The sequence below is a fragment of the Chelonia mydas genome, chromosome 2 (assembly GCF_015237465.2).
Source record: "Chelonia mydas isolate rCheMyd1 chromosome 2, rCheMyd1.pri.v2, whole genome shotgun sequence".
NCBI classification, from domain to species: Eukaryota; Metazoa; Chordata; order Testudines; family Cheloniidae; genus Chelonia; species Chelonia mydas.
Genome location: NC_057850.1, coordinates 211,179,815 through 211,201,213, shown reverse-complemented (window position 1 = coordinate 211,201,213; position 21,399 = coordinate 211,179,815). Strand labels below are relative to the sequence as shown.

Sequence of the window (21,399 nt, the reverse complement as noted above, 5' to 3'; positions counted from 1 at the left end):
ATTAAAGAAAAGGTAAAAGAATCACCTCTGTAACATCAGGATGGTATATACCTTACAGGGTAATCAGATTCAAAACAGAGAATCCCTCTAGGCAAAACCTTAAGTTACAAAAAGACACAAAAGCAGGAATATACATTCCATTCAGCACAGCTTATTTTACCAGCCATTAAACAAAAGGAAATCTAATGCATTTCTAGCTAGATTACTTACTAACTTAACGGAAGTTGTGAGGCTGCATTCCTGATCTGTCCCCGGCAAAAGTATCACACAGACAGACCGACCCTTTGTTTCCCCCCCCTCCAGATTTGAAAGTTTCTTGTCTCCTCATTGATCATTTTGGTCAGGTGCCAGCAAGGTTATCTTAGCTTTTTAACCCTTTACAGGTAAAAGGGTTTTGCCTCTGGCCAGGAGGGATTTTATAGCACTGTATACAGAAAGGTGGTTACCCTTCCCTTTGTATTTATGACAGGGTGCGAGGTGCAAGCTCCATCCGGGAGGAACTTACCACCGGCAGCTCCCGGCCAGCGATGCAGCAGGGCTCAGGCAGGCTGCCTGCCTGCCTGCCATAGCCCCATGCCATTTCCGGAAGCGACTGTCTCCTAGCACGTCTCTGTGGCCCCTGAGGGGAGGGGGACAACGTGTCTCGTGTGCTGCCCCCGCCCACAAGCGCCACCCATGTAGCTCTCATTGGCCGGTTTCTGAGCAATGGGAGCTGTGATGATGATGCTGGGGGAGGGGGCAGTGTGCAGAGCCACCTCCTGCCCCTGACGCCACCAGGGGCCGCAAGACATGCCAGCAGCCAGCCACTTCTGGGAGGAGCATGGGGCCATGGCATGCAGGCAGCCTGCCTGTGCACCCCTTTTAGTGGCCCGGAGATCGCTGCCTGTGATTTATTTTTACAGGGCCCCCCTTGAGCTAGGGCCCTGGGATGCAGCCCCTAAAGCCCCTGCCTTAATCCGGCCCTGTCCACGACCTCCCTAAGCAGTCTGTTCCATTGTCCTACAGCTCTTACAGTTAGGAAGTTTTTCCTGAGATTTAATCTACATTTGCTATGCTGTAGTTTAAACCTTTTGTCTGCCCTCTGTAGCAAGAGAATATAACTTTTCTCCATCTTTTTTATGGCAGCCTTCCAAGTATTTGAAGACCTCTATCATGTCCCACCTTAATGTTCTCTTTTCAAAACTAAATCTACCCAGTACATTTGCTCGTGTGGCTTGCATTCCATCCCTTTGATCATCTTTGTTGCTCTCCTCTGGATCCTTTTCAGTTTCTCTACATCCTTTCTATATATTGGTGACCAAAATTGGACACAGTACTCCAGCTGAGGCCTAAGCAGCACCGAGTAGAACGGTACTATCACCTCCTGTGACTTGCATGCTATGCCTCTGTTAAGGCAACCTAAAATTGTATTTGCTTTTTTTCACAACAGCATTGCATTGCTGACTCATGTTGAGGCTGTGATCCACCACAACTCCTGGATCTTTCTCAGCAGTGCTGCTGCCAAGCCAGTTATCCCCCAACCTGTATTTGTGCATTTGTTTTTTCTTCCCTAAGCGTAGCACCTTACATTTGTCTTTGTTGAATTTCATTTTGTTGTCAATAACCCCATTCTCCAATTTATCAAGATTGCTTTTAATTTTAACTCTATCCTCCAAAGTGTTTGCAAACCCCCCTAGCTTTATGTCATCTGCAAGCTTCAGCAGTATGCTCTGTATATCTACATCCATGTCATTAATAAAGATGTTAAACAACACTGGACTCAGAACAGATCCCTGTGGAACCCCACTTCAGACCTCCCTCCAATCTGACTTCATTCCATTAATAACTGTGCTTTGTGTGTGGTTGTTGTAACTAATTATGTATCCACTTAATGGTAGATCCCCTAAGCCTCCATTTCTCCAGCTTACTCATCAGAGTGTCACAGGGGACTGTGTCAAAAGCCTTGCTGAAGTCCAGGTATATTATGTCCACCACATTCCCCCTATCCACCAAATCAGTTACCCTGTCAAAGAAAGAAATCAAGCTGGTTTGGCATGATTTGTGCTTGGTAAATCCATGCTCGCTGCAAGTGATCACCCCTTCATCCTCCAGGTATTCGCAGATTGAATGTTTTATATATTGCCCTAGTAGTGCCCCAGGTATTGATGTCAGGCTGACTGGTCTATAGTTCTCTGGCTTCTCCTCCCCCACCCCCTTTTTAAAGATGGGCACTACCTTAGCTCTTCTCCTGTAGGACCTCTTCAAGGACCTCTTCAAGGACCTCTCCTGTCATCCGTGAGTTCTGTGAATATTATTGCCAGTAGCTCAGATTTCCTGAGGTAAATAGCATCAAACTCTGCTGACTTGAATTCATTCAAATTAGTCAGAAGATCTCTGACATGATCTTTACTTATCCTTATCTGCATCTGTGATAAATGGAAGGGGGGTAGCTCCCTTTTATAGACACCCAGCCAGCCATTTAGCTATAAAATCCCTCTTAGTAGCGATTCTCTACTTGCTTTACCTGTAAAGGGTTAAAAAGTCTCCCTGTGATGTACAGGTAAAAGGAAGGGAGTGGGCACCTGACCCAAAGAGCCAATGGGAATGCTAGAACTTTTTTTAAAATTAGGAAAAAACTTCCCCTTTGTCTGTCTGTTGCCGTCCTCTGGAGAGAGGGAACAGGGCAGTAACTATGCAGTAAAAAGCTTTGGGCGAGGTATGAAAAATCATTGGAATCATACCTAGAAACTACTCATTTGAAACCCCCAGATATGTAAGTAGATCAGGAAATGTCTAGGAAGATGCAATTAGGTTTATCTCTTTTTATTTCTTTAAGGCTTGTGGATTCCTCTGTGCTAATCCCAAATGCTTTTGTTTTGCTTGTAACCTTTAAGCTGGACTTCAAGAAAGTTACTCTTAATGCTTAATCCTTGTAAGTTTTTTTTCCCCCCAATCTAGCAATAGCCTGAGTTTCCAGATGTATTTTCTTTCTTTTTGTTTTTAAATAAAATTTACCTTTTTTAAAAACAGGATTGGATTTGTGTGTCCTAAGAGGTTTGTGCACGTTGTTTAATTAGCTGGTGGCAACAGCTGATTTCCTTTGTTTTTCTTTCTCACATCTTCCCCGGAGGGGGGACTGAAAGGACTTGAGGGTACCCCACAGGAAGGGGTTCCCAAGTGTGCCTTCCTGGGTTCTCAAAGGGGTTTTGCACTTGGGTGGTGGCAGTATCTACCCATCCAATGTCAGAGGAAAGCTGTAATGTTGGGAGTTTAATACAAGCCTGGAGTGGCCAGTATTAATTTTTATATCCTTGTGGGCCCCACCTTCTGCACTCAAAGTGTCAGAATGGGGAATCAGCCTTGACCTTATCCCTTCCCCTTTATTGTCTATGGTAACTTCACTAGTCACATATGTTTGTCTACTTTGTTTCAGTCTTCTAAAACACAACATTGAGCTGAGCAGCTCTGCCTTTCTATCATCTTCCGTTACGAGCTCACCTTCTCCATTGAGATGCCCACCCACACCAGCCCTGCACTTTCTTTTTTGTCTGACTTATTTGTAGAACCCCTTCTTGCTGTCTCTAACATTTCTTGCCAGCTGTAACACATGAGTTGGCTTTTCTGATTTTGTCTCTACACTCTTGTGCTATTCCCATGTATACTTCCTTAGTGACATGCCCCTCCTTCCATTTCCTGTATGTATCCCTTTTGTTTTTTAGATGGCTAAAAAGCTACTTGTACAGTCACATAGGCTTCCTGTGGTTCTTACCTTTCCTCTGCATCCGAATAGCTTGAAGTTGATCCTCTATTATTACATCTTTTTGGAACTGCTAGCCTCCTTTGACTCCTTTTCTTCCTAATTGGTCTTTCCATGGGATCTTGCCTACTATTTCTCTGGATTGGTTGAAATCTGCCTTTCTGAAGTCCAGTGTCCTTGTTTTGCTGTTCTTATGCCTTCCTTTCCTTACGATCCTTACGATCTTGAATATCAGATCATGATCACTTCCTCCCAAGTTCCCAACCACCTTCATATTTGCAAATAATTCATCCCTGTTGGTCAACACCAGATCCAAAATGGATGATGATGTTGTATGATGCACATTCAGTGCCTAGAATTATGTTATACATTGGGCTCACAAAGAATTTCAGAGATATTACCAGTTCTATCAGTATTCTCTATTTTAAACACAGGGAAGCTCTCAAATACTGAAGAATTGCACTGTCTAACCCCCATTAGAATTTACACCATACAAATCCAGAGTATCAGCTGAAAGCATGATCTCTTTGGCCCAGCTCCACAAAGGTAGTTAGGCACCTAAGTTCCATTTTTAGGAGTCACTGTGATCCCAAACCTCTGTTTGACTGTTGCCTAACCCTGTTAAACTCACTTGGCACCTAAGTTGTTGCAGTAAAAGTACCCCAAGGTGTCCATGTTTCTGCCTCTGAGCATGCACACTGCTGCCTCACTCTGGGAATCCAAGCCCCTGTCTCCTGCCGAAGCCCCAGTGTGATCCATGAACTGAGGAAAAATAGGTGCTCCTCTGCTTAACTTCTGCGTGGGGCCCAATCCAGTTGGCATGTTCAGAGTCCACCTACCTGCACACAGCACAGCTGCGGTGGAGAGAAGGAGAAGAATCTGCGCCTTTTTGCTTTGTTCCATTCGTCATTGCTGTACATCTAATAGATGCAAGCTGAACAAACAAAGATTGAGGCAACAACAACAAAAATCGGTGGATACATGGGGTAAGATTTTCAAATGTGACCTGAGCATTTACAAAAGTGGGTGCCTAAAGTTGGGTTCCTAGGTACATATTTAGGCCCTAAATAAGTGGCCTCATTTTCAAAGTACTGAGCACCCAGCTGCTCCCACTGAGTTTAGATCTTGTTCCAGAGAGACTACAACTAACTCACGGTACATCACTGTTTAAATTGCTCCTTCTAATATGCATTATTGTACGGGTCTATCTCAGGGTCATCTGCATGATTTCTTAGTTTTGCAAGGTCCCTCTTTGTTCCCCACTAACCCCTTTGTCTTGATCAACTTAAATAATGTTTAAACAACCTCAATTTTTGCCACTTCACTAATTAACATTTATTCCATATCATTAATAAACTTCCTCCTCCTCAGACCTAGTACTGGGCTCTGGAACAACCCACTTCTACATCTCTCTCTCCCTACTGAGAACTGGCCAGTTATTCCTATTCTTTTTTCCTGTCTGTTAACCAGCTGACAGCATTTTCATGCTCATCCCATATTTATAATGCTTCTTTAATAGCCTCTTGTGTGCTTCTGATATTCTTAGGTTTTTTCCTCTCGCTCTCTTTTGCCCCCAGTTTCTAAATGGCAGCCACAATAACTGACTTTTCCCAATCTCCCACGCTCACACATCTGCTCAACATCTTGTAATCTTGCCACATTTTCAGCTAATAAGAGTTTGTTTGAAAAGCTAGCCCACATTAGTGTGATAGTATTTAGCACCAGCCAGACCTCTATCCATACAGCAGTAGGCCTCATAGCTGGGTTACCCAGGAGAATCTGATCCCCTGAAGCCTCTCCAGAGAGAGTAGGAGTTTAGTTACTTATTCTCTGCTCTCTCATGGAGCTACTGGAGCATTTAAGACCACATTGGCCCTACAGATTCCCCAGGAATTAACAGACCCACCATGTTAACAACTACATGTTTCCTGGGTATGCTAAAAATAAGGCCTTGTGGAATCATTACCCCTATTTGCCCAGACACTGCTATGTTAAATTATATCGTATGAGTCAGGAATTCTACACCTTTATATTTCTGACAAATCTTTCTAAAAGACTAATTAGGGTAAGATATATTTATAGTCCACGTTAACTGAGAAAGAAGAGAAAGCCAACATATTTACAGGTATTAAACCTTAGAAGTAGTTAGCCGTTTTCCCAAAACCCCTAACATTCTTTTAAATTTTTACATCTTTAAAAATGTGTGTATTTCTCTTTTGTCTGTCAGCACTGAGCTACTGTAGTGCTCTGCATCTTCTTTTTCTGGGTTTCTGATTTTTGATGCAGTGAGCGGCTACCTGATTTCCTTTGCTATATCAGAACTATTATTTCTTCCACTCTTGATGCAGCATAAGCAAACAAAGGACAGCAGAAGGACATCGAAACCATCATGCATTGCCTTTTATTTCACAGTTCTTTTCATCTCCTCAACAAATAACAGAAACCACGGTTAATCACTGCATACTTCTGGTTCCCTGGGCACTCATGGAGCTCTCCTTATGCTCTTCAAAATGGAGGCACTTGCATATAGCTGATCTAAATTATGCCAAGAAGTGTGATCATATAGTGGAACAAAGTAATAGAGGGAAAAAAATATACCTGCTCAACAAAAACAGAAACCAAGCTAATAATCACTCCACATTTCCAGCTCCCAGGGTATTGGGACAATGTACTAAATACATAAATATCCATTCCAACGTTAATTTCATAATCTTTCAAACACATTCAGTCTTGAACTTTAAATTCTATTCCTTCATGCAAGAAATTCAGTGGCACAATTAATAATTATTGTTGTTGTCTTCTTCCTTCTTGTCTTTATTTTATTTTCGCCCTCCTCTAATCTCACTTCTCTCTTTCACTAGTCATTTCACTTATTGCTTTTCTTTGTCATTATCTTCCTTATCCTCTCTCATATTTTATTGGCTGCTTTTTTCTTTTTATTGGCCTCCACTAAGGAAAGTGGGACTTTGTAAATATGGGGCTTTGAGAGAAGCTTGGAATCTAGTTTTATCCAAAACCCATGAGTGATGTTATAAGATCATGTGGATTAGACTCCAGACATGAGTGAAAACTGGAAATAGTTGAAGGATGTGAGCAAGGGGGTTTCCGACTAACTTTTTCTGCTGCAACATGTTTTGAGATGGTGGGTTTGTATTATGAGCCATGGATATTATTCAGCAAAGAAGAACTCAAATGAATAAGTAGATTATAATAGTGGGTCAGATTCTCAGCATATGTAAATTGACATAGCTCCATTGATGTCAATGCTCTCAAAACCCAAATGCACACACCTAGCAACCAAATGATGTTGTTATCAATGATGACTAATAACTGCAGCAGGTTAGCCCATTAAGGCAACAGGAGATTAATATCATAGAATCATAGAATATCAGGGTTGGAAGGGACCCCAGAAGGTCATCTAGTCCAACCCCCTGCTCAAAGCAGGACCAAGTCCCAGTTAAATCATCCCAGCCAGGGCTTTGTCAAGCCTGACCTTAAAAACCTGTAAGGAAGGAGATTCTACCACCTCCCTAGGTAACGCATTCCAGTGTTTCACCACCCTCTTAGTGAAAAAGTTTTTCCTAATATCCAATCTAAACCTCCCCCATTGCAACTTGAGACCATTACTCCTCGTTCTGTCATCTGCTACCATTGAGAACAGTCTAGAGCCATCCTCTTTGGAACCCCCTTTCAGGTAGTTGAAAGCAGCTATCAAATCCCCCCTCATTCTTCTCTTCTGCAGACTAAACAATCCCAGCTCCCTCAGCCTCTCCTCATAAGTCATGTGCTCTAGACCCCTAATCATTTTTGTTGCCCTTCGCTGGACTCAAAAATATGAGTGGTGTTAAATCCTAAAATACTCTGTTAAAAAGTTGCAAAGTCAAACACTCAAAAGTTAGGAAAAGCCAGAGTTAAGGTAGCCTGTGCAATCTTAATTTGGCCTCCTTGTGCATATGCATGATGATACAGCCATTAACTACACGATCACATACTATTTTTTCCACAGGATCCCTGCTTCAGTCAGTGCACAGGTTGGACAGTGTTCTGGGAATGAATCAGGGTTGTGTATTGAAGAAGGCTGTTTTCTGTTGCACTTCTGCCTTATTTGTTGCAGATGTTGAGGCATGAATGAGGCAGAGGATTGAAGGAAGAGAAAGGGCATTGTTAAGGCAGTCAAATTCTGCCCTGATATTCCAATTCTGTCTGTGCCACCTGGGTGATTCTAGGTAAGTCACATAAACCACATTTTTCACAGGTGGTCACCAATTGAATGAATATTGAAGAGCTGCTGCTTCCCTGAGCATTGTCCATACCATGTACTGAATGAGGCAAGGGTCTTGTGGAAAATATACACAGACTCACTGTGCCAGACCCTCGGCTGGTGTAAATAAGCACAGTTTGTGTATTTCTTCTATCATCTTTCCTGGAAATTGTTATGTTTCTCCATACAAAGAGCAAACAGATAGCAGCTCCCTGGCTAGTGTATTAAATTAAAACAACAGCAAAACAAAGGGGGGAGAGGAGGGAGTAAATTATCCATGCTAGCGCACAACGTGCCTGTCTCCGGTGTAACAGTCTGCAATTAAATTAAGATATTATAGCTACCAGTCTCAGTAGATAGACAGACAAGTCCTTTGAGATTTAAAGGTGCAGAACACAGAACCACAGTGACAATAGCAGCATAGCTATGTCAGAATGGCCTGCACCTTCCATGGTCTGGCTGAGGACAGCCTTTAGGTCTCAGGCCTACAGTTGTCACCTCTCTATGGGTGGAGACCTACAACTCTCTCCCCAGAGCAGGCATTTGGGATTGTTGTCCCCCTGCCGTTCACTGTGACTATCCCAGCAGGTTTGACCTTCATCAGCACCTGCAGCTCTCTCCCTCTCAAGGGATAATGACAGGGTTACCAGTGACTAGCCAACTTTCGCAAAGCACAGTACACTTATTTTAGGACTAATGCACCACAGAAAACAACATATCACAAAATAACAAACAGTCTACATGCAAGCTAAGTTTACTAGACATCACTCCTCTTCCACATGAAGATCTGCTAGGTTCCCACAGTCCTTCAAACTCTTCAAGAAGGGTTTAGCCCTTTTGCTTACCAATTCAGGTCAGCTTGAGAATCAAATGAAGGACCCTGAGCCAATTCAGGCTCACATTTTTTTCTTTACCAAACCTCTTGAACCCAGCCTGAACTGATATATGCAATTCCTTCCTCCCCAAAGGTGGTACTTCTCTGGAGCTATCTGTCCCGGGATTTGCAGTAGATACCCCCACCTGATTTAGTTCCTGGTGGGAGCTCAGCAACACTCCCATGGACTAGCCTATAATTCCTAGCTCACAAAGATATATCTAACATTTATAAATATCCAAGTTTATCAATAATCCCAGGACCCATAGAGCCTGCAACATTTATCACAAATGGATTTTAACATTGATCACTCACAATTCTGATTGTTCCTGTTGGGAAACTACATCTGTTTTCCAACTGTACAATTAACTCAGGTGACTCAGGTGGTCGCTGCAATTGCTGATATAGAAGTAAGGATGGATGTGATAGCAGTAGGAAATGATGCGACACAAGTGAAAGTGGTTGGTGGGTCCAATTAGAAGCTGGAAAATGAAACAGTCTCACTTGGGCAAACTTTTGTGACTTACTCTCAAATCACTTTTTAAAACCTTTTATAAATTTATAAATTCTTTTTACTAAGAGAACACAGTAATTGTTATAAATTGCTAAGACCCAAAGAAGAGTTCTGTGTGGCTTGAAAGCTGGTCTCTCTCACCAACAGAAGTTGCCGCAATAAAAGATATTACCTCACCCACCTTGTCTCACTGTCACGCTAAGAATACATGAATGTGAAATGTGCTTTTGCCATACATTACGAATCGGTGTTTTTGTCTATAAAATTCCTATATTTTAGGTAAGGGAGAAGTGATTTTGTAACGTTTGTAACTGATTGCTTCTGTTGTGTTTTTTGGTTGGTGTTCTTTTAATTTGCATGGTTCCTTTGTTAGGATAAATGAATATAAATTTTTGAAATTAAGTGATTTCAAACCAGCAACTCTGCATCTTCTATTATGAGACAGGGCTCAGGCAATAAGCTTGTCATAAGAAAAAATATTTAATACATGGAGAATGTACTTTATTCACTTAGGGGTACCTACAACCAGTCCCAAAGCACAGCTCTAGGCCTTGATTCAGGAAAGAATCCTTATTCATGACAGCACTTAGTATATTCTAAAGTATAGTATATTCTATATTAAGCTTGTGTTTTGAGGATGCCATGAATAGGAGTGGACTTAAGTACATGCTTAAATGTGCTGGCCCATGTGTTGATGGAGAGTGACAGGGAGATGGAATCATCACGTAGGGCTGTAGTAGTCTGGGCTCCTATTGTGCTACCCTCCTATCCCCATGCCACTCTGCCCCTTCCCTTGCCTACCTCGAGCCTCCAAACCCACCCTCTGTAATGGGATGCTGTATGTTTAAAGCTCCAGTTCTTCACAGGAGTTAAGCATCTGTTTAACTTTAAGCACATGCATAAGTCTCCTAGAAGTTGAGCATATGTGTTTTGCTAAATCCATGCCTTTATCCCCAGCAACCCTAAAAATATAGGAAATTTAAATATTGTTTTCTTTTATATTGTATTGGGTTTTATTTCTTCATAATTCAAATGCAAACTGCATGGCATCTCTGGGTGCTGTTTGTTTTTCAGGAAGGTTTGGACTGGCTTTAGTGAAATAAAAACCATATTCTTCTTTGTTTTCTATGAACATCAAAATGACAGTGCCTCAATGTTCCAGCCCCAAGAGTATGATATGAAAGAAAAAGCCTGCCTGGTGATTCTGATGCTGCTGCCAAAACATTTTGTGCTGGCTACCACAGGCAATGATTTCTCTAGGCAAGGGCATCTGCAAGTAGCTCATTCCAAAGTTAGCACCCAGCACCAGCCCATCTGCACCCAGCACTGGGTGTTGTTTCTTTCCCTTTCTCCATACTTGCAACACCAGCCTTCTCTGGGTGTCTCTCCTTTCCTTCTTGCAACTACTTCTCTGTCAGAGAGCCTAGTTGTTTGTAATCTGTTGCGGGCAAAGGTCATTTTCAGCTTTATCTCCAAAGACCTCCAATGTGGAGTTGATCCCTATCCAGAGTTATTGTCAAAAATGTCCCCATGCACAGGCACTGTTAACCTGTGTAAATGGACTCCCACCTGTCTTTAACCTTCCTGATTGTTTGCTGCCAGGTTGTAAATCTTTATGACTCAGTTGCAGTGCACCATTTGTTTCTCTGTATGAGAATGGCCTCATGAGGTTGTGCTGGTGAGTTCCCAGTGCTTATGAGCTGAACATAGGGATGCTAAAAAATCATCATCATTTTTTTATGATTTATATAGTATGTCAGGCACTTTACTGTCATATAGGAACACAAGATCCCTGCCTCCAAAACTTACAGTCTAAATAGACAGAACCAGATGCTCTTCTCAGTAAATCAGCATAGCTCCTTGGATTTTTTTTTTTCCCACATTGCTTCTGGAGCAATCTTCATTATCTATCATACGTAATTGCAGACCATCACCTCTTCCACTGTGACTCAATGTGCAGCTACCAGTAGAGAAGTTCTTTGATTCTCAGTAATTTCAAAAACACTTGTTGAAGCCAGCCCATAGTGCATTATTAAGTTGAAAATCTTTTCGTTGTTCATAATGGTTTGTAAATAACGGTAACACCTGCATAGCTCCTTGCTTTCTGTACTCCTACAAGATGACACAAGTGTCCATTTATCAGTTGTTGGGTTATAATAGTCCACTGTTGACAAGTTACAGGAACCATCATCTCCTCCAACTACATACAACAGGCCATTTACAGCACAAACCCCTGCATTCTTTCTACAGATGTTCATATTTCAATAGCGATATGCTGATTTTCAGCAGCTAGGGGGTGCAACAACAGCAAAGTTATGGAGCACTCTTTTCCATCCTACAATTCTTGTTCATACTTATGAATATGTTGTTAATACTTCATGAGGTGAGAACTAGGGCTCATAGACCTTTCAGAAGAAGGTAGCTTAATGAGGGCTAAGTAATGAGAGGGTGGAAACATGATGAGCAAGGTGGGAATTCCAGGTGTATGGGACTGTGTGGAAGATGGCCTGGATATGAGATGGAGCACAACTCAAATCAGTTAGTTGTGTGGCTTCAGTGGAACAGCATGGGTATGAATGTTGCTTTTCTGCATCTTGATTTGGATTCAGTTTATCCCTTACTCCTGGCTCCAATTACTTAGTCTAGAGAGCCATGCAACAGAATAATAAAAGGGAAAAAAATCCTCCTACTCATTCTCTATTTTGCATAGGAATTAAACCAATTGGTTATTCTGCAAAATGCATTTTTGTTCTGACTGTTTTCACCAACACATACAGATTTGATATACTGTGTATGACCACATTGTGAAAACCTCCTTATGAAACCTGTTTCATTCTTTCTTACAAATACTGAAAGAAGATATAAAAGGTCAACTACTTTCATAAGAAAAATGTACTTAAACAATCAGATTCCCTTTTCTTATGTATGTTCGGTGCAACTAGCTCCATGTTCTGTATGTATATTGCTTTATTGGAAACGGGGTCTTGAAATATTTTATAGAATTCAATAGAAGTCAACGAGAGTTTTGCCTGAGGACAAAATAAAATCTGAACAGAACTCCAGGACTTGGACGTAAGCTTTTAATAGATTATCTTGTTATGACTGGAAGTTGCAGGTACATGACTACGGCTTTTTTTCCACCTGCTCTACCCTGATCTAGGTCCATACCAAAGGCATCCTCCCTGTCAATTCCTGGGGGCAGTGGCAGGACTCTCAGTACTGTTAGGGCACTCAAATTGTTTCTATTCTCTTTCATTTAAGCCACAATTTTCTCTATATTATATGACTAAGACCCCATGTCTTTGTTTGCAGCATTGGACTCCCACCTCTGTTAACACCACTAACTACTCCTTCAGGGGCTAGATTCACAAAGGAACTTAGGTGTGGTGACACTGAGCGGTGCCACACCTAATGTTTAGGTGCTTAGAAAATCACTGTGATGTCCAAAGCCTGACTTTGATGCCTAGGCTCCCTGTACAATAAATACAGGCACCCCAGAATGGGACTCACAAAAGCCACAGTGCTGGGGGGCTCCTCGCCTAAGCGAGGGAAGTGCCAAACAGAGGGGTATGTGCAGTGGCGGATTACCATTTTGTGGGGCCCTGTGCCAGAGCAAGTGGGGGGCCCTCCCCACCCCTTCTGCCTGAAGTCCCCCCTTACCCCCAGGCACTCCTGTGCGGGACAGGGGGTCAGGGCATGGGGGTGTGCCCTGCCCGGCGATCCTGCCAGGGAGTGGGAGCGGGGTACAGGGGCTTTCCCCCACAGGAGCACCAGGCGGGTGGAGCAGGGCAAGCCCGTGCCCTGACCCCGGTCCCCAGCAGCAGCGCTGGGCAGGCGGGTCAGGGTGCGAGGATGTCCATTTTTCCGGGACCCCCGAGCACGGACCCCATTGGCCCAGTGTCTAATCCACCACTAGCTATGTGCTGAGTGCTGCCTCACTCTGGAGACAGGCACCCATCTGGGCTGGAGGGAGGCACCTACAGCATCCCTGCTTCTGAGCTCCAAACCCTCCCCTGGCATTAAGCACCTACACCATTTTAACAAGAAGCTATGGGGTGCGTGAAGAAGAGGAGGAGGACCCCCTCCTAACTTTTAACCTAGTGGTTAGGGTACTTACCTGAAAGATAGCCTGTTCAAATCTCTTCTCCCAGTCAGGCAGAGGGGAAACTTGAAGTCTTCCCCATCTCAGGTTAGCACCCTATCCACATTTAATTCATATTAACCACTTTTATTCTGATAAGAATATCAACAAATGGACTTGCACCAAAATAACTAAATCAGTTTTAATGTGCACCTTTTGTTATTTTGCTGCAAGCTTTTGTGTGGATAGGCTCTAAGTCTGAAACAGAAAATAAGAGGGAATGAGACAAGAGAAAGGAAAACAGGGTTTAGTTTGGGAGAGTATGTGGTCTTGTGGTTGGAATGGAGGTTTCTAAATTCAATTCCCAGATGAGTCATTGGCTTCCTTGTGATCTCAGGCAAGTATTGTTATTTAGTATTTGTATTATTGTATCACCTAGGAGCCCCAGTCATGGACTAATACCCCAGTGGGATAGCCATGTACAAACACAAGCAAAAAAAAAAGACAGACCGTGCCCCAATGAGCTTACTGTCTAAATATAAGGCAAGAGACAACATAAGGAAAAAGACAGACCTATGGGGGAGCCCAGGGAAACAATGAGAGAATACTGGTCAGCATAATAGGCAGCAGTCTTAGCCCACGAGCAGCCCAGTAGCCAATTTGTCCCTGGTCCCCTGAAGGTTACTTATCTGTAAACTGTACAGAATAGTGTTTATAAACCTTCCAGGGATGTTGTGAGGTTTAATTACTATTTGCAAAATGTCTTGAGATCCTCAGGATTAAAGACACTAGAAAATCACAGAATATTTAGTCACAATAGAATTGCACTTACCAATTTCTCTCTCTCTTGTTCTTTGATCTTGACTGTTAGTTTGCCCTTCACCAGTACTTCATCTCTTTGCTAATAAAATACTGAGTAATTCCCTTATGTGTGCTTTCCATAGTCTGAACTAAAGGCATCAAATGCATTTCTAAGGCACCCATCACCATAGTGCAGGTGCCAGATGGATATTGCTTGTGAATTATGAAGAAACAAAATTTAAATAAAATACAATTCACAATGAAATATTTACACCTACATTTTCAGAGTTGTTGAGGACAAAGGCCCCAGTTCACCAAAGCACTTACACATGTGCTTCATTTCAAAGGGACTTACCTCCCAGCTTAATGTTAAACACATGCTTAACTGCTTTGCTGAATCAGGACCTTAAACACATACCACACATCAAAGCTAGTAAAAGCTGTGTGGCATCGTGCCCAAGTTTCCCATTGCATATATTAGCCAGTGTGTGCTCACTATCCATATATGCAGCTGTTTCTTGAGATTTTCAAGCAGCAGGGTTCTGGAGAATTGTATATAGGGCCAAATCCCTGTCACCTTTCTCACAAGTGCGGTCCTGTTAAACCTGTATGTGTAAGGTGAGCAGGTTTTGGCACATAAACTGCGCACCATCAGTACCTTAGCTCATTCATTTTTAGAGAAGGCTCAGCTGTCCCACAGAAAACGATAGATATATTCACCTCTCTTTACTCATATGCTACATGTCACATTCATATATATATATAAGTATCTTTATTTATCAAGCTGCACAAATATATAGAAAAGAAGATGCATGTTGTCACAGCAGAGAAGCTATTACAAGCCTTTTATAGCCTTTTCCAATGTCTATATTAAAATGCATTTTAATATAAGGGAGAAATGTCATAAGTATACTTCTTGAAAGAGAATAGCACATCAGTAACAGTGCTTAAAGTGAATCTATTTCTCGAATGAAATGCTCATTTCATTTATGCCAAACCTGGGTTTTTTGTTTGTCTGTCGTTTTCCAGGAGGGGTAGGGTTGCAGAGCAATATTTAGTCCATAAAACACCATGCTTTCTCATAATGTCATGCATCTCACTCACAATAATTCTTTCTTATTAACTGCTTGGGTACAATTTATTTTCCTCTCAGGCGATGAAGGCAAGTGCAAGAGTGGCAGACTCTGGCTGGAGCTGATAAGCCATCCTAAAGAAGCAACACTGCTGGCATGATGAGATTTGTTAAAAAGACAATATCCCATTGGCTCAGACAAACCATGCTGTAGATCAAACCTATCAACAACAATATCTGCAAAACAATACCTTTATGCGTCTGCCAACTTCCACAGAAAGCTCTCTGGTGTTCCTTTGGAAATGTAGTTTGATTTTTTTTTTTTGTAGTGTTGACATAAAAAACAGTTGAAAGCCTACCTGGTCCTATTTATTTTTAATGTTATAGTTTACAAGGATATTTTTAAACCATTCTTTTGAAAATGCAAAATAGAAAACTTTGTAGTAAAAAGAAGATAAAAATATTATCTGTGTCACTGCATTTGGATTATGCCCATTGTACTTTGAAAGAGAATTCAAGGTATTCTTTTTTAACGCATTTAAAGATCCTGTTATGATTTTGATTAGTTGTATCACTTTGATGGAAGCTACTAACTAAGCTGTATATTTTTGTTTAAGAAAGCCAAAATCAAGGAAAACTTCTTTGTCACTCTTTTGATTGGAGTTGTATAATTGTAAACATACATTGTTTGTAAAGCTCTGTTTCACTTCTTTACATGACACATTTAATTATCTTGTTGATGTCAAAGGCCATATATCTAAACATAGAGACACAAATCATGCTCAGGCTTATTCATGCAAAACTCCCTATGATTTCAGCGGGAATTTGTGTGAGTTAAGGTCAGCAGGTTTTGGCTCACAGAGCCACTGCTTAAGCAAAACTCCCATAGAAGACAATGGAAATTTTGACTAAGGAGGCAATATTGGATCTAAAGAGAGGTAGAAAAATATATGTGAAGTTACTGCAATTATATACTAATATATGCATAAATAAAAAGGAAATAGCGTTATTGAAAACTACAGGGTGATGCCCTTTATATCCAATGAATATTCTGGAGCACATTATGGCAGGAGGAGTTAGGATCACATACAATTTCAGGGAGAGTATTTCCTATCAGCTACATTGGTTACTTCCAAGTAATGGTGCCAGAACAGTTCAATAATAGTTGGAGTGGCAGAACTCAATTTCATGAACAATTCAGACAGGAATTCTATTTCCCTCCTCGCTTATTTCATTAAAAATATTTCTGGGAAATCACTGCAGAGCCTAACTGATTCCAAAATAAAATTCTCTCAGCAGATATTCCAAGCAGATCAGACTCCAGGTTTTAAACACAGCGGTTATAGGACTGCCCTACTGCAGAGGGATGTTCTGAGAATAAATACAGTAAAGATTGTTAGGTGCTCAGATATTACAATAGCGGAACTATATAAGTAGCTAAGAGCTCAACAGAAACACATTTTCAGCTACCACAAGAAAGCTAATACTGCCCTCTTCCCTGTCATTCTTTATGGCTGTATCTGGAAACCAGCGGGTAGTAGGGTGGTCACCTGGAAGGGCTTAAAACAGCCCTGGGAAGGGGCTGGGGCAGGGGAAAAGCTGGGCTGATTGGGAGGCAGCCTCAGCTGTGGCCATGCCCCAAACAGACCCAGCTGGCCCTATAAAAGCCAGGGAAGCCAGAAGCAGAAGGACTCTCTCTCTAGCCTGTTGAGAGGGAGGGACCTGGCTGCTGGGAGCATACCAAGGTACTTGAGGTGGAGTAGGGCTGGGGAACTCTGGCCTAGAAACCCCACAGCCTGCAGGCCTAGAGTAAGGCCAAATAGGTACTGGGGTTGCAGGGGGCAGCTAAAGGTAGGCAAAGACAGCAGGTCCAAACCCCTCTTGCCTGTGATGAGTGGTGCTTACACTGCAGTCAGCCCCAGGAAATGGGGGCTAGGGGATGATTGGCAGCGCCTATAGCCTGAGGCGAGGTGGGGATTCTCTGGGGAGGGGAGATCCAGATTTGTGTGGGGTACTGCAGGTGGCAGCACCCTGGTGTGAAAGGGGGCACTGGGGTCTAGGAGGGACTCGGGGGGCCCAGCAGCAAGCAGGACATGGGCCTACAGAGGGTGCTCCAGAGGCTGGAATGCTAATTCCCTGGATGACCAGGAGGAGGTGCTGCAGGGGTGAGCCCTGCCCTGCTACACAGCCTCACTGATGATCCTTCAACTAAGCATGCATTAAAAGATGAGTGCATATGCAGCTCAGCCATATGTGAGAATACACCAATGGGCCTGTGTAGAAGAGGGGCTAACACGAAAAGACTGATACTATCTCCATAACAATTGTCTCAAAAAAGAAATCTACAACTTTAAAAAAAAAAATTAAACCTGATAGACCTCCACTTGAATGCAATTTACTATGTCATCCTTCTACCCTTGACCTTTGGATTAAGAGCAGTTTGAACCATTTCTGATGCTCTTACCTTTAGCTTTGCTCCAGCTGCACATACAAAGGGCAGTTGCACACGCTGAAGGTAGATGCCCAAATCATATATATTTTGCCTAGCGCTCAGCAAACATAGAGAACGTTGCTTCAGCTGTGTTCACCAAGCCTTTTTATTCATGTCTCTCAAAAATTTGTCCAAAAGAAACCTTGTTTGAATGAGTGTTTTCAGGCAATAGGTTTCTAGCCAATAGACAAGATTCATTTAATCACAAAGGATTAGGATTGAGATGTGTCCTTATAACCCTGCACTGAGGACAGTGGAAACCATAGGAGGGACAATGCCCCCTGGAGGTCTCCAGCTGTGTTGGTTTAGGGAGTAAATTCATAGAATATCAGGGTTGGAAGGGACCTCAGGAGGTCATCTCATTTGTGTCACCTTGTTCTAAGGTAAATCACACTTCCTCCCACATAGCCATCCAGCTCCACGGTTCAACACATAATGAAGCAAGGTCCATGCCTCCACTTCTTCCCAACCTTCTTTGGTAATATGTGCCTGGGAAACCCCTAGTATTGGTCCCTATGCTCCCTTGCACTGATTCCAGGCCTCCCTTGTATGATCTGTATGAGGAAAGAGGTTTCTTATTCATGGCTGCTTAGGGCAAGATCACAATATGCTCGTTTTCTGATGAAACCACAGACATAGTTTATAAAGGTTGACGTAGGGGACCAGTCACGCCACTCAAAGCAAACAGCTCATGAGCAGTCCATAGGTTTGTTTATATAAAACATTAATCATTAAATGTTGAATAGCAAAACAAATTTGTAAAAATCACACAGGTTTCAAAGTAGCAGCCGTGTTAGTCTGTATCCGCAAAAAGAAAAGGAGTACTTGTGGCACCTTAGAAACTAATACATTTGTTTGAGCATAAGCTTTTGTGAGCTACAGCTCACTTCATCAGATGCATTCAGTGGTAAATACAGTGGGGAGATTTATATACACAGAGAACATGAAACAATGGGTCTTACCATACACACTGTAACCAGAGTGATCAGATAAGGTGAGCTATTACCAGCAGGAGAGTGGGGGCGGGGGGGAGACACACCTTTTGTAGTGATAATCAAGGTGGGCCATTTCCAGCAGTTGACAAGAATGTCTGAGGAACAGTTGCGGGGGGGAAATAAACATGGGGAAATAGTTTTACTTTGTGTAATGACCCATCCACTCCCAGTCTCTATTCAAGCCACATTTTGTGAAGAGGGAAAAGCAAATTGTGTAGCTCAAATTTTTAACTGCACGAAAGGGCACTGAGCAATTGGAGATGGACTAGTCTAGATTATTAATCTCTGAGATTGTGTCCGCAATTCTGTCACCATGACCTCTTCATAAAAGCACTTGTTTTCTATTTCCCTTTGCAAAGAGGAGAGTCTGTGAATTTTTACTCCAGGCCTGGTATAACACATGTCTTGATATCCATGTGATCTCTTAGGGGCTCAGCAAAATATAACCTTTTTATTTTTTTGCAGCGACAAGTGTCCCCAAACCCTGTGTTTTAATTCTTAATCTCTTCAGGTACCATGTCTTTTGCACATTAGTGTCAATAGGTGTGATCAAATGTAGAGGCATATGTCACCATCCAGGAGAAAGGAGACTCTTCAGAAGAGATTACGCTTTCTGCCATATTCAAGCTGTCCACCTAAGTGCATCTTTGATTTACCCTGAGACCCACTAAAACTGACATATCACAATGTTAGCAGGCATAGTGCCATCCTGACAGATGGGTATGAATGTAAGCAGTCAAAAGACTGTATCTGAGTAGCTAATGCGTATTCTAAGTGTTGGAGTCCCAGCCAGGAACATCACATCAGCAGCTTCTTCTCAACTCCTATGCCTATGGCTAAGGCGATATGCCATCACTACAGCTCTGAACTGGATTCATTTAGGGAAATGAATGCATATTTTACATGGCATGGGATTTTGGCTCTAGTGACTTGCGATTAGCACTCTGCGGGGGAGTTGTATTACAATGGAGTCTCCTTCTCTTTTGATTCTCAACCAAAGGCCTCCATGGAATTAGCTGCAAAAAGCCCTCCTGCTGAGTAGGCTGAAAGGGTGAGGAAGCCTTGAAAGGCTGAGAAGTATTAACAAGCTCTTGATCAAAATCAGTTTTCAGAAACTTCTTTGGAGTCTGACATAATATTGAAGCTGTGGCACAACATGTAATGCTTAATACCTCATTGATTTGTACGTCAAACATAATTTTTGTAGCAAATCTCTTAAGAAGCACATTTCTATTTCATTTAGCAACTTCCCTTCAAACAAAGTTTTTCCTTTCAGGTTGAAGTATAGGTGAGCATTCTCAGAAGCCAAGCTTTTTACTACCGTCTCCAAGCAAGGCATAAGGGTGAGCATCATGATGCCAAAGCATCTTCTCCCAGAAAGAAAGCATTTCACTCTTCACTGGCACCTATGCTAATTCTGGCCTTTCTACATAAAAGGGTTTCATTACAATTGTGCCAAAATCTGTGGTAATAGTGTGTCATGTAACTTTGGGTCCACATGAGACTAAGCCAGAACAACCAAAGTAATTTCAGCCAGGAGACTTTGAATTTAGGTGCTGAACTAAAGAAGACTAGTGTGAAATATGATTTACTAAAAACGCCTCAATTAAAAAAGAAGAAAAAGATTCATCATATGCAAATTAAAATGGTCTAATGACTCCAGCTAATGAAGCATCAACCACAGCATTCTACCTTCCACTACCTTGTCATCTTCCTCTTCCAAAGTTAAACTGAAGTAGATTAGCTTCTCTGGACATTCTTCCAAAATTAGTTGCTTTATTTTTTTCTACTTGAAGTAAATCTAAATTATAATAGTGGGAAACAGACCATTAATTTTGCTGCCATTTATATCACTAATTTTTAACAAACCCATCAACAGATTCAATATCATGTTATTTTTCTGTCCTTTTGCAGTGAATGTGTATTCTTCCTTTGAAGCAGAATCCATGAACATTCTTTTGAAAATGTGCTGTTTGTATTTGATTCTTTGCAACTGTGGATCACTAGGTTGATACTTTGTTCTGCTTTAAATGGGATCCACATCAAAAGATAAATGTGGTAAGCTTCCTTCTGCTAGATCAGACAATAGAGTTGTTAACAGATAACAATGCCCCCTGGGAAGGAGGTGAAAATGCATTTCTAAATTCTTATGAGTCATACCAAAATTGTAACATTCTCTGTAGTGGAAGGCAGAATAACACAAAAAAGAAACTATCAGAAAGGGAGCATACACAGAGCGCAAGATATCAATATCAGATGAACAGAAAAATTTTTGTTTCTATTTGTTACAATTTCAAAGCATATCATTGCACAGGATTAAAAGAACAGTAGCACAATAGATTAAGGTATCTTTTAACAAGCTATTGGTTCTGAATAGAAGTTGTTTAAAACTGCTGTATTCTGCAGAGATGCGTATTTCTCCTTTATAAGCACATACTGTACAGTCAGTTTGCAGATGCAGAAATCATAGAATCATAGACTTTAAGGTCAGAAGGGACCATTATGATCATCTAGTCTGACCTCCTGCACAACACAGGCCACAGAATCCCACCCACCGACGCCTGTAACAAACCT

General features: G+C 41.9%; 1 long non-coding RNA gene across 1 annotated transcript in view; it reads right to left on the bottom strand.

Annotated features, from left to right (window-relative positions):
- Positions 1-18,691, bottom strand: part of LOC119565405 — a 65,148-nt gene extending 46,457 nt beyond the window's left edge. Inside the window, exons 1-2 of the long non-coding RNA XR_006289027.1 lie at positions 13,503-18,691; positions 8,843-11,497 (exon numbers count right to left, since the gene is read on the bottom strand). This is a non-coding gene — a long non-coding RNA (uncharacterized LOC119565405). The remainder of the gene's footprint in view (positions 1-8,842; positions 11,498-13,502) is intronic.
- Positions 18,692-21,399: the final 2,708 nt, after the last annotated feature.